Below are 12,863 nucleotides of genomic sequence, written 5' to 3' on the forward strand. Positions count from 1 at the left end.
CCATTCTCATTCATGTTACCTGTGGTTGTGGTTGCCCTATGACTCCTGAGCTGCTAAGAAAGTACTCATTTCCCATAAACTTTTGCCTTCACTATTAACCTACTTGTCAATTTAACATTTGATTCTCCTTATGTCAAGATATTGTGTATAATTCTATTCAGATTCCAGCTTGTATTTTTTACTTAGGTGTTTCAGAGAATGTAAATAAAAGGATACTTAACAGAAATACTTTTTTATGGGTTTTTTTTTTGGTGAAATTTGATTTTCATTTTCTATTGTATCTCCAGTATTAGTACATCACCTGTGAAACCTTCATGACAAGCAAAGGAGTACAAGCCTGTTTAGCTAAATAAAAGATGTTAATATATAGAGTCTGAGGGTCCCATGGTCCCATAGTCCCATGGTTAGAGTATAACATTGTTTTATCATACATTTTTCTTTAGTATGATTCTGACAGCTTCATTGCTATGTTAGTTTCTACTGTGAAGAAGAATATATGCCTTTGCTTTATACTAGGACAAGGTGAGTCATATGGTTACGTACTTATTATTTTTGTCTAGTGTTGCCCATCTGAGCAGTAAAGAGCAACCTTATGGAAATCACAGAATCACAGATACCACTGAGTTGGAAGGGACACACAAGGATCATTTAGTCCAACTCCTGGCCCTGCACAGGACCATTCACAAGAATCCTACCACATGCCCAAGAGTACAGTTCTTGAGCTCTGTCAAGCTGTGACCACTCCACCCTGGGGAGCCTCTTACAGTGCCCAACCACCCTTTTGTGAAAGGGCTGCGTTCTCCTTTGGGTGAAGAACCTTTTTCTGAAATCTAGTCCAGACTTCCCTTGACTCGGCTTCTGGCCATTCCCTGAGGTCCTGTCACTGGTCACCACAGAGAAGAGATCAGTGTCTCTTTTTCATTTTCACCTCACAAGAAGCTGTAACTGCAGTGAGGTCTCCCCTCAGTCTCCTCCAGGCTGAACAGACCAAGTGACCTCAGCCACTCCTCACACGGCTTCCCCTCAGGACCCTTCACCACCTTTGTTATCCTCCTTTGGACACTCTCCCATGGTTTAATGTCCTTCTTACACTGTGACACCCAAACTGCCCCAGCACTGGAGGTGAGGCTGCCCCAGCCCAGAGCAGAGCAGGACAATCCCCTCCCTGGTCCAGCTGGTGATGCTGGGCCTGATGCCCCCAGGACAGGGTTGGCCCTCCTGGCTGCCAGGGCACTGCTGGCTCCTGTTCAACTTGCCAGGGACCAGGACCCTCAGGACCCTTTTCAGAGCACTGCTCTCCAGCACCTCATTCCCCTGTCTATACACAATAACCCCTGGCCTGACAAGTAACAGGTGCACTGCGAAGATAGCTGAAATTCTTTAATCAAAATGAATAATTCAGCAAAAGTGATTTTCCAGCTTGCAGTCATATTATAATGAAGATTTTAATGAAGAAATTTTTTGTACTAATTTCTAGTGGCTATGAACAATTTTATACCATCCTCCTTTATCCTGCATTATTTTCTTCACAAGATTAATAGTTCAGATCGCCTTTGTCTGAACACTGTCATACACAACGTTTGTTATTGTGATGTGATGATCTGCCTTCTTTTGAATTTATTTTCTTTGAGCCATGTTGCTGTAGGCATTTTCCCACACCTAATGGCACAGTCATATCAATCATACTGTTCTTAGACTGCTTTACTGTGTTTATTTTTGTGGAGGTGCTGTATATGTTTTAATTTAATCTTACCTAAATGAATGGTTCTGCTAAACTGAGCAAGATGAACTTATGTCACTAAAGAGAATGCATTGTGTTCACATATGGCTTTGATTTAAGATTTATCAGTACCTATTAACTGTATTAGTAGCTAATATTATACAAAACTTTTCAGCATGAAAACTGGCTTTATCATTCTTAAACACTGAAAAATATTATGTGGTGGAAGCCTTGTATTCAGATTAAATAGTTTTATGATTCTGAAAATAGCTAGCCTTGCCCATCTAAAGATAACCTTTCAGGCTCTTATTTGTGAAGCTCTACCACCTTAATGTGTGATTAAACAGGCACTTGGAATCTGTCTGGGGGGGGAGAAAGGACGACCAACCTCATTTTAGAAATTTGCCTTCTGCTGTGCTTTGAAAATTATTTAAATATGACCAAACTTTAAAAAAGGCTTTTAAAAGTTTTTGTTCAAATACAGTCAGAGTAAAAGGCTAAAAATAGATAAATTATTTCCTTGAGGATATCAGTGCCAAAAAAAGTGGGCACAATAAGGAATGGGAAGAGAGATTAGGGAAGACAGAGATGAGAGTCAAGGGAATGGATGGAAAGCAGAGGGAAGCAGAGCTAACAAGCCTTTCACAGCTGGAATAAATGTTCCATAGCCCAGGATGGTACTTAACATTCTTTTATTGTCTAGCAAGTGCTTGTAATACATACAGGAAATGGAGGGTTATTTACCTATGGAAGCTGGGGCACTACAAAGAACAGGTGTCTGATCCTCATGTGTGATATTTCCCCCACAGGGCTTCTGCTCTATTCAGTTCATTGGTCAAATTAAAGCACTGACCAGATACCTCCTGCAAATTATTTTTTGTCTTCATGACTGATTTCCCATAGCTTCCCACTTAATTAATACTGATACTGTTAGGATTCAGAGAAGTGATGGTTTTTCCTTATGACATTGCAATATCCAAGACCTTTCAATTCTGTGGATAAAGAAAAAAATTCCCTGCCTTCTCATCTCTTCCACCCAGCCTGAACTTCACTCTGGAACAGCCAGAGACTATCATTCAGGGCAATTGCACAGAGACCTCATATTTCAAATTTCTGCTTTAAACCAAGATGAAAATGACTTGAACCTTTGTCGTTTGCACTATTGCCTGGACTTCAGAATCACAAATAAAATTATTTATTCACTTTGACCAGTACAAGTTTCATCCAAACTGATATGCTTCTGTGGATGTGTTTCAATGTCATTGAACACAAAAAAGCCATTACACTGAGAAACTCTTGCTGAGCTCTGCTTTGTAAAGCTGCTAGGTATGACAGTGCTGTGAAGCAGAGTGTAAGTCAACTCATATAGTTTGGAGGGTAATGGAATTTGAAAAAAGTGATAAAAATATGATCCATCTATTGCTTTTGGAAAACAGTGCAGGACAGAATTTTAAGGAAAGCTGTTTCTCATATTAACCTCAACACTCAGTTATTACTTTTTGGTATTTTTTTTTTATAACTGCACATAAGTCTCATTGAACAAAAATGGTATAAACAATGACTTAAAGTATTTTCTAAGTTCAGATAAGACAGAATTAAATAGAGGTTGTGAACAAGGGAAAAAAGAACTGTAGAAAGAGCTGCCATAACACAAGGCAAGAAATTATGATTATATAGGTGAGTAATCAGTTCATTTAATGGCCTTAAAACAAATAAATTATAACAATTTCCTTTACTGGACTTTGATACTTAAGTATTACAGAATTTGCTATGGAAATACCAGATAGATTCAATATAAAGAACAAGTGAATTTTCTCACATATTATTTCCATCTGCTTTTAATAATAGGTATATTAATGCATATTTGTATCCACACTGCAAAATATTATTCTTTTCTCTTGATTTTGATCTATTGATTTTAACTGGAAAATACATGTGGCACTAGTGAAGCACAGACTTTGATAAGAAATGATCTGTAATTTTTCTTATGGAATAGAAAATATAGGGAGAAATGAGCAGTAGGATGGATAGAAAATAGTGTATTCCTTAAAGGAAAAAAAAAAAAAATCAAAACTACAGCCTCAAGAGATGTATGCTGTTTTATTCTGTTTGTTTAAAGTAAATAGTGTTGGAGATTTTTTTTGGTGGCATTTCATTGATTTTACAGTTATGAACTACACCTCCAGGTATTGTTAAGAAAGATCATTCTTATCAAAATAATTCAGATTTACAGGACCTAAGAGTCTTGTTATTAACCTTAAGATTCTACATAAGTCAAAGTCATCTTCAGCTGATTTAGATTTAGGATTCTTGGATCTTCACTGACAAAAGAAGAATTTGTGGTGCTTTTTTAATTTTTTTTGCTTGTGATAATGTAATCATTCTGTAATCATAGAATTGTTTGGATTGGAAGGGAACTTAAAGATCATCTTGTTTCAACCCCCGTTCCATGGGCAGGGACACCTTCCAATATCCCAGGCTGCTCAAAGCCCCATCCAACTCAGCCTTGAGCCCTTCCAGGGATGGGGCAGCCACAGCTTCTCTGGGAGGCCTGTGCCAGGGTCTCATCACCCTCACAGTAAAGAATTTCTTCCTAATATCTAACCTAAATTTACTGTCTTATAGACCTGTCATTATTGCTTGTCCTGTCTCTCTGTTCACTCTCTTTTTCATTTTTTTAAATGCAGTTTTCATGGGAAAAAAACCATGAAATAAAATGAAACATCTGATATCCCTTCATGTCATAAAACATATTTCCTACAATCTACCATATGGACTACTTCCACCCATCCAATTCTACAATAAACAGCAGAAGTGTATGTGGACAAAAGCTGGGATGCAATTATCAGAACTTACCATCTATATTTCCAAAGGAGAAGATGGGAGTTATTTCATCCACACAGCAGCATTTCCCTCTTCCCCTGGGTTTTCAGGTTACTCCCAGTTACTCATTTTGATATACTTCTGATCTTTAAACACAGTCATGTCTACCTCGCAGCAAAGAAAAAATCATTAAATACCTTTTTCTTTCTAAGAAATAAAATTCTCACTGGATCCCTTGGATTCTGACAGGACAGTAAACAATTCTATCCAAAATCAACAGCTGAGCTTCTAGACTAGGCACTTGTGTAGATTATCTTGCAATGATGGCACTTAACTACAAACAAAAGTTAATTCATTTGAAGGTAAAATGTGATTCTAAAAGTATCACTGCTCTTTTTTCCCCTCTCAGCAAATGAAGCTAAACAGAGTAAGAAGTCCTCACCCTATGTACAGTGTTGTAGAGATTTTAAGAACAGCTGTTACAGAATAGCTAACCTTGCATGACAGAATAAAAAAGTTATCATTTATTGCCACCTACCACTGAAAACCTTCATATGAATCATGTCTCTTTCACGCTGCAGATATCAACACACAGACCTGCAGCAGCATCTCAGATACCACTGAATGATTATCAAGGAGCACCTATTTGAAGATGACACTCAGGAGTCATCCTCAAACCATGCTGGCATTGACCTTGGATTTTGCTCCCAGTCTAATAATTATCATGAAATAAAATTGACCTTTATTGGAATATACAATAGACATTAAATCAAATTTACATATATTCAGATGTTTCTGAGTGTTAATTATATAAAAAACTTTTTGTTTCATATTTTTCTTCCAACATGAAGGTATGCCTTCTAAAAGGCTTTCCAAAATTGTAGCTTATAGGAAAAAATAGGGACATTGTAACTATTTTTTAACTGTGTCCTTACACTGCTTGAGACCTAAAATATTACTTCTTTAATACAATATCAAATGGTTTTATCATTATTTTATTAAATTTCAGAGGGAAGGAAAGCAATTGTGTACCAATGTTTTATGTTTTATTTAAGGGAAAAGCTAACCTGGGTCACAGAAGGTCGATGGGAATACATACTATATGCACCATATTTATTCTACTTGTAAATGCTAAGCCACACTTAACGAAAAACTTTCCCAGATAATTTGATAGCTTTTACATCTGTAGCACTGTACTTTGGGTCATATTTATAACTAAGATGGACAAGGAACATTTCTGTTCAGTTTTTTTTCCATGGCTAACCTCCATGAGAAAAATAATCTGAATTTCCAAAAGAATAAATATAATCCCAGGTATAAGATCTCCTTTTTATTTTTCTAGGAAGGATCAGATTTATACACAAAATGTTGTTTCAAGGTATCAGCTAGTTCAGAGGGCATTTGAAAACAAGAATTAGGAAAACAAAAATCTGTGTCCATCTTTGTTTTTCATAGAAGTAACATGTTTCTCAGTTAATACCTACGCAGCTCTGTCATAAAAGGCAGTAAAGTGGAGGAATTTTTGACAGGAATGTTTAGTACTGCAAGGGAAGGTTAAATCTCAAGAAATTCTTACTCCTTTTGAAGGAAGATACTGAGGTTTTTTTGGTTATTTTCCACATTTTCCATATTCCTTGCTACATCTTCTCTGTGCTGTCATTTGAGAGACTCCAGTGGAAGTCCAGAATGCACTGGGTGCTATTGAATGATACAGAAAGGATTAGAAGAGTTTTTCCAGTATTTAGGCAGGAATGCTTCCCCTGAGTTCCTTGCAAGAGTTATTTTCTTAGCTTGAGTAAATTGAAATGTTTTGTTTAACACACATAGCTGCATTCTGAAATAGAAAAATCTATTCCCATTTCACTGGGAAGAAGTTTCTGTTGTAAATATATTCCAACAACTTTGTTGACTTTTGTCTTATATAGACACACTATATTAATTCTAATTTTCAAATCAATTAGGCAGATAAAGATGGGAATAAAAATATAAATAATAATTCCTTTCTCTGTGGTGTCTGTACAGCTGCAGGTGGGGAGGGGGAGTCCTAAAGAGATCATTATCTCTGCACAACATTGCCAGTGTGACTGGAGTCACACAAAACTTGCTTTTAAACTCCATTCTGCACAACTCCTATCTCTGACATACAGGACACCTTCTTCAGAGTCTGAACTACATATTTTGCAGGTCATAAAGCTTTATACCGAGATTTTGTCATCACACTCAATGATCTGTGAAGGAGCTTGAACTTACCAACTCATTCAGGCTTGACTTCAGGACTCATGCAACTGCTGCTGCCTTTCATTATCTTAGTGTGTCATTTTCTCTTCTTATTTTACAATAATAAAATTTCGTACTGGAGTTGCAATTTATTTTTAAAAAAGGATGCATTACCTTCAGTTAAAGAAAGAAGAGGGACAGGGCTAATTAATTTCTGGTAGATTGGAATGGATCTTTTCCTTGGATAAAAAAGAGAAAGCAAATATAGAAGATTGAAACCATCCCATGGTATCCTCTTTCTCACACCTGCTTGAATCACTGTCTCCTCCCATAAACAAAATATGTTCTTCAAATTCTACATCTTCTGCTCATTAGTCTACCCTGGAGTACAAAATAATCTTATCCAAGTATCCCTTTGCTGTTGAAACTATTTTTTTATTAGGTTTCTTTGATCCTTCCCATTCCACTGGGGTGTGGGGGTGAGAGTGGGAATTCAGTGAGCGGCTGCTTGGTGGCTAACTTCTATCTGGGCTTAAACCATGGCACAGGTGAAATGTGATTGGGCTAAAATGCATGATGTCATGATGTTCTCAGTGATCAGTAGAATAGTTTCTACCTCTTCATACATATATATATCTGTATATCTATCTATCTATCTATCTATCTATCTATCTATCTATCTATCTATCTATCTATCTATATTTTGCATGAAGTTTGTTTTTAAATTTGATTCAATACTTGTAATATTTCAAGTGTCATTCAGTCATTCTTGTTGCATTTGACAGGAATACAGAAATGCACCTGAGACAGAATGAGGATGTACCCAAGGCAGATGCCTGTTTCCATCGGTCATAGCCCCTGAAGTTTTGGTCAGCTTGCTTCCACCTTAGTCACAATGACTGAATATCTCAATTCAAGCAGGTATAACTCTTGCCTCAATCACCAAAAAATGGCTTTCCTTATAGGATAATTTTATTCATTTTGGGTTAAAAAAATAATTTTTCTGATTGTCTTGAAGCTCTACTAAATTTTCTGTATACTAGTTGATACAAGATTGTCTTCCCCTGATTTTTATGGAAGTAGAATGCATGTTCCTCTTTCTACTACTTTGATGTAGAAACTGAGAAGAAGTTTGAGTAAAATCCCTTGAACTCATGGAACTTAGTTTAATTACTTGTGAGGCTCTCAGTTACCTCTGTGATAGTCAGGCTGTTCCTGCCTAGGCCTCAGCAGTCATCAAGGCCAACAGCCAGCATTGCACAAAAGAACTGCGTTTCTTTCACACCATTTGAATATGTATTCATTAAGTGATTTTTACAACTGACTCCAATTGTTTTGATTCTCACCATAAGTATGAAACAAGGCTGAAAATTGTATTTTATTCTGTTCTAAGTATCAATACAAATAAAGCACAATGAACTTAACTGGAAATAAAATCAGGCCTTTCATAACATTTTATCTGAAGTCCTGGTCCTCCAGCTGCTATGCATTGAAATTATATCACAGGTCATAGATATTACAACAATAAATTAACAATTTAAAATTACAACAATTAATTATTTTTTTCCTGCAGGCTTCATGCCCAAGAGTTATCCACTGCTGATACCCAAGAGTTATCTACTTCATGGTTAGAGTGAACGGTGGTAGACTCTGGTCCTTAAGATTCATTTCTGGTTTTTCTTTTTTTGATACAAAGGACAAACACTGGCCAATTTTTTGAGTCGTAATCTCCATTTCCAAGGAGTTTTGTGATTCACTTAGTGCCTCATTGGACTTACATATGCAACTGGAACAGTCATGGCCAAGTTTCCCCATTCACTGTTCTGTAAAGAGCCAGACCCAAGGAGTGGTAAGAAGTGAGAACTGTTCCTCATGTGACTAAATGAATGTGAGTTATAAGGACCATACATGGAGACTTATACCCCTAAATTTCCATTAAAGCTTTGCTTTAGTTTTTGTTTTTTTTTATACCTTCCATCAGCTTAGATCTTAGTGCCCTGGATATTTATGGATTTACACCAAAATCAGTAGATCACAGCAAACAATCTGGCCAGTGCCATCTACACCTAATATCCACTTTCTTTTGCAGAAAGCTGTTTCCAGTATTATTAATCTGTACCATCAATGATACAATACTATTTGAAAGTAATCATTCACTTCACTTTGGACTGTTAAATATAGCAAAGTCTAGGCAAACCTGATACAAATGAAATAACAACATCTGTTTATATTAAAAGACACAAGACTTCCATACGAAAATAGAAAATGAGATCCTAGATTTTTGCTTGACTGATACACATTAATGAGATTTGTGCATATAGTGAATACTAAAAAACCCAGGAGAATTTAATGAAGAGAATCTTTTCTGTCCTTGTTTTTTCTCATTTAGGTTTGGTGCAGGGTTATACTTAAACAGCAGCAGGCACTGGATAATGGGAACCAAATCTTGGTAAAGCTATTTGGATTGCTCTAAACTCTACTTTCCATTCTTTGCATCCACAGGGGGGTAAATTAGTCTCATCTTCTGATTTGATATCACAGTTTTCAAATTCAAAATTCCCCCTTATGCTGCACAGTTCTGAATGGCAAGCTAATTTTTGTCATCTGCATGTACGTACATAGTAAGGGGTAATATTTTGCTACTGTTTTTTAATTTAAATTTAAATTTAATTTAAATGTAGTTTAAATTTAATTCAAAGCATAAGAGAAAGAAAAATTTTAGAAAGGAGAATATGTTGAAAATTAGGTAGAAGGATAGTAAGGGTGCTGTCACATTTCCTTGTTGGCTTGGTAGCTCAGAACAGGTTCTTAGGTGCTCCACAGGCCACACTGCAGGTGAGGAACTGGGGAACTGAAAGAACATGAATGTCTGTTTCCCACAGATGGCATAAGAAATGTCTGGTTTTTTAGCCTGCATGATATCTCATGGAACATAAATTTAGGAGTGGTGGAGGGAGGACAAAGTATCCTTGATCAGATGCAAGATGGTTTTTCACAGATTTTTGTGACTAGAAGGGACAATTCTGAACATCTTGTCATGTTTACATAATAGAAGCTACTTGTGTTTTCTAAATTATGAGGGAGATGGGGTAGCTAGGAAACTAAATTTGTATATTAGAAGAAACTGCCAATAAGATAAAACTGCTAGACTAACATGTAAAATATTAAAACATGTAAACCACTGCCCACACCGTGTTTAAGAGTCCTTTTAAGTGAAAGGCTATTGTTGAGTGCAATCACCCAGCAGACCTTTGCAGGTTCACTATGTTGACATCCATGCTACCATATAAACCAAGACAACACTTTTTAGCAGGATTACCTGAGCTCATGCCTGGAGAACCAGCAAGGACTAGATTATTATTATTTAAAGCTAGATTATCTCTGAACTTCCAAACAGTAAAACCAGTGTTCATAATATGATCAGTTAAAGTACAGAGATGTATCTGTTGATAGGAGAGCATAAGCCATTTGATTTTATATTTCAGAGTTTCTATATAAAACCTCTTTATGATTACACAAAATGGTAGAGACCAAAGCAGCAATGGAAATACAAAAAAATGTGAAAAAGTCTGGAAGTGGTACCTTATATTTCTAAAAGTTTCCTGTTCTAGAAGACTAGAAGCATGGGATGCAAAGTAATTGCCTTTATTAGACCCAGAATTTATTCTTTTGCCTTTGGAAAACTTCTGGCTCTGTTCTGATGTTTTTTCCTCTGCGATGAATGTGATTTTATCACCCAGGGGTCTGTGAAACCTTCCCCTGAAACCAGGTGTATCACAGAGCAGAGTAGTGAAATGAATTTTACCCTAAATGTTGTAAAAGGTGGTCTGCAAGGAGGTGAAAAGGGTACACAAGGATCAAAATGAAGATGGAATAATGGTGTACACAAGGAGCAGATAGAAGCAACATGATTACATCTTAGATTTTCTCATGTTTTTGCTGACTCTTCACTGGAATGATCAATAAATTGATCAATAATGGACCTGGTGAGAAGTTATATTTTACAGGTAAATATAGTCAGTGTGGGTATGTTACAGTCAATGAAAGCATAAAGTTACAATCTGCATGTCAACGAGAAAAATTCAGGGAAAAGAGATTCCTGATAATGCATTCATGTAGATTCTCTAAATGCATCTTTAAATACATCAGGGCACTGATATAACTATTTTATAACCTTTCAAGAATCCCTGAAAATTTTTTTAATGGCAGTAATTTTCATATCAACAAAATATATTATTGTATTTTGCTGTATTTAGTTTATGCTGCTTTTCATTAACACTTTAGCATAATTTTCACTGGTACAGATTATTATTGGAAAATTCCTGTCTGGTAAACTTTTAAAAAAGAATAATATTCAGAAGGAATAAAATCTTATGTCATCTGAAGTGACAGGCAACACTTCCAGGAGGTGAGTTGGTCAACAGCAAGAATGAATGTAGTAATATCAGGGAAGAGGATTGATCAGGATGAATCTCACAATGGAGACGTTCCCACTGAATAAAATAGAGACTGTAGCAGTATTGTTGCTGTCTCAATTTATTTTTCTTAGCTTTAAGTCAATTTTGAGCAGTCTGTAGGGAAAAAAACTCCTTTCAAGAATATTGTAATGAATTTTCTGACCCTATAGATATTTGTGTTGGTTCTCTGTAGGTTTGTGACAATATGCACAACACCTTCCACCAAATTCAAACTGCTTTGTCTGCTAAGTTTTCTTACTCCAAACAACCTTTCCTTTTTGCAGAGAAAATTTACACAGCTCTTTTTGGGGGTCTCAATGGTCAACGCAAAAGGGGTTCTGGAAGGGTCACAGAGAATGTTTTGCAAAATAATTTACTGGTATCTATCAGGAGGCTAGTATTTTACCCAAGTATTATTATCTATGTATAAGTATATGCCTGAGGACAAGCACTATGAGTTTTCATTCATAAGATAACAGATTTAGACCCTTTGTATCAGTCAAAGAATTAAAAGAGTAGTATAATATTCTATTGTATAGTACATATAGTGTATAATAAGATAGTGGCCATGTACACTACAGCGGTCAATCCTTTCATAAACTCTGTGCTAGTTTGTTCATATAACCCTTTGTGTGATAAACTAGACATAAGTGATGCAAATATTCTTCCACAAGGAACTGCTTGTAGGATCAGAATGAATGTTTACTGCTTGTAAATCAAAGGATGGTTTGGGTTTGAAGTGACCTTAAAGATCAACTCCCCTGCCATGTGCAGGGACACCTTCTACTAGGTCAGGTTTTTCAGGGCACCATCCAACCTGGCCTTAAACACTTCCAGGGATGGGCCATCCAGCACTTCTGTGGGCAACTCATTCCTGTGACTCATCACCCTTCCACTAGAGTATCTTCCTAATATCTGCTCTAAACCTGCCCTGGTTCAGTTTAAAGCTATCACCCACTCTACTACCATTCTATGCCCTTATAAAAAGCCCTTTTCCAGCTCTCTTGTAACCCCTTTAGGTACTGGAAGGTGCTATAAGGTCCCCCTGGAGCCTTCTCCAGACTGAAGAACCCCAGCTCTCTCAGCCTGTCTGCAGGGAGATGTGCTCCATCCCTCTGATCAGCTTGGTGGCTTCCTCTGGACTCACTCCAACAGGTCCATGTCCTTCCTGTGCTGGTGACCCCAGAGCCGGATGCAGCCCTGCAGGTGGGGTCTTATGAGTGTAGAGTAGAGGAAGAGACTCACCTCCCTGCCCTGCTGCCCACGCTGCTTTGGGAGCAGCCCAGGACATGATTGGCTTTCTGGGCTGCAAGGGCACATTGCATGAAGCTTTCTGTGACTTCGAACAAATGGAAATTAAAGGACTTGCACTTTACCGCTTGACTATTCTTATACATCACTTTGACTTCCATTTTCATGCTGACAGCTTAACAAAACCTTTGTTGGTTAATTTGAATGTAATCCTTTCAGGTAGTGGACATCCAACCAGCATCTCTGAAGGTAATTAGTGAATCAAATAAAATGCTAATGGAAGCAGGTAATTACTTGAGAGCCGATGGATAATAGTGGGAGGTAATTATTTCAATATCTGCATGCTCTTACTCAAATTGCAGATAGATTGCCACAGCCTTGCTCTAGGAAAGCTT

This window comes from Parus major, chromosome 3, assembly GCF_001522545.3.
Source record: "Parus major isolate Abel chromosome 3, Parus_major1.1, whole genome shotgun sequence".
NCBI classification, from domain to species: domain Eukaryota; kingdom Metazoa; phylum Chordata; class Aves; order Passeriformes; family Paridae; genus Parus; species Parus major.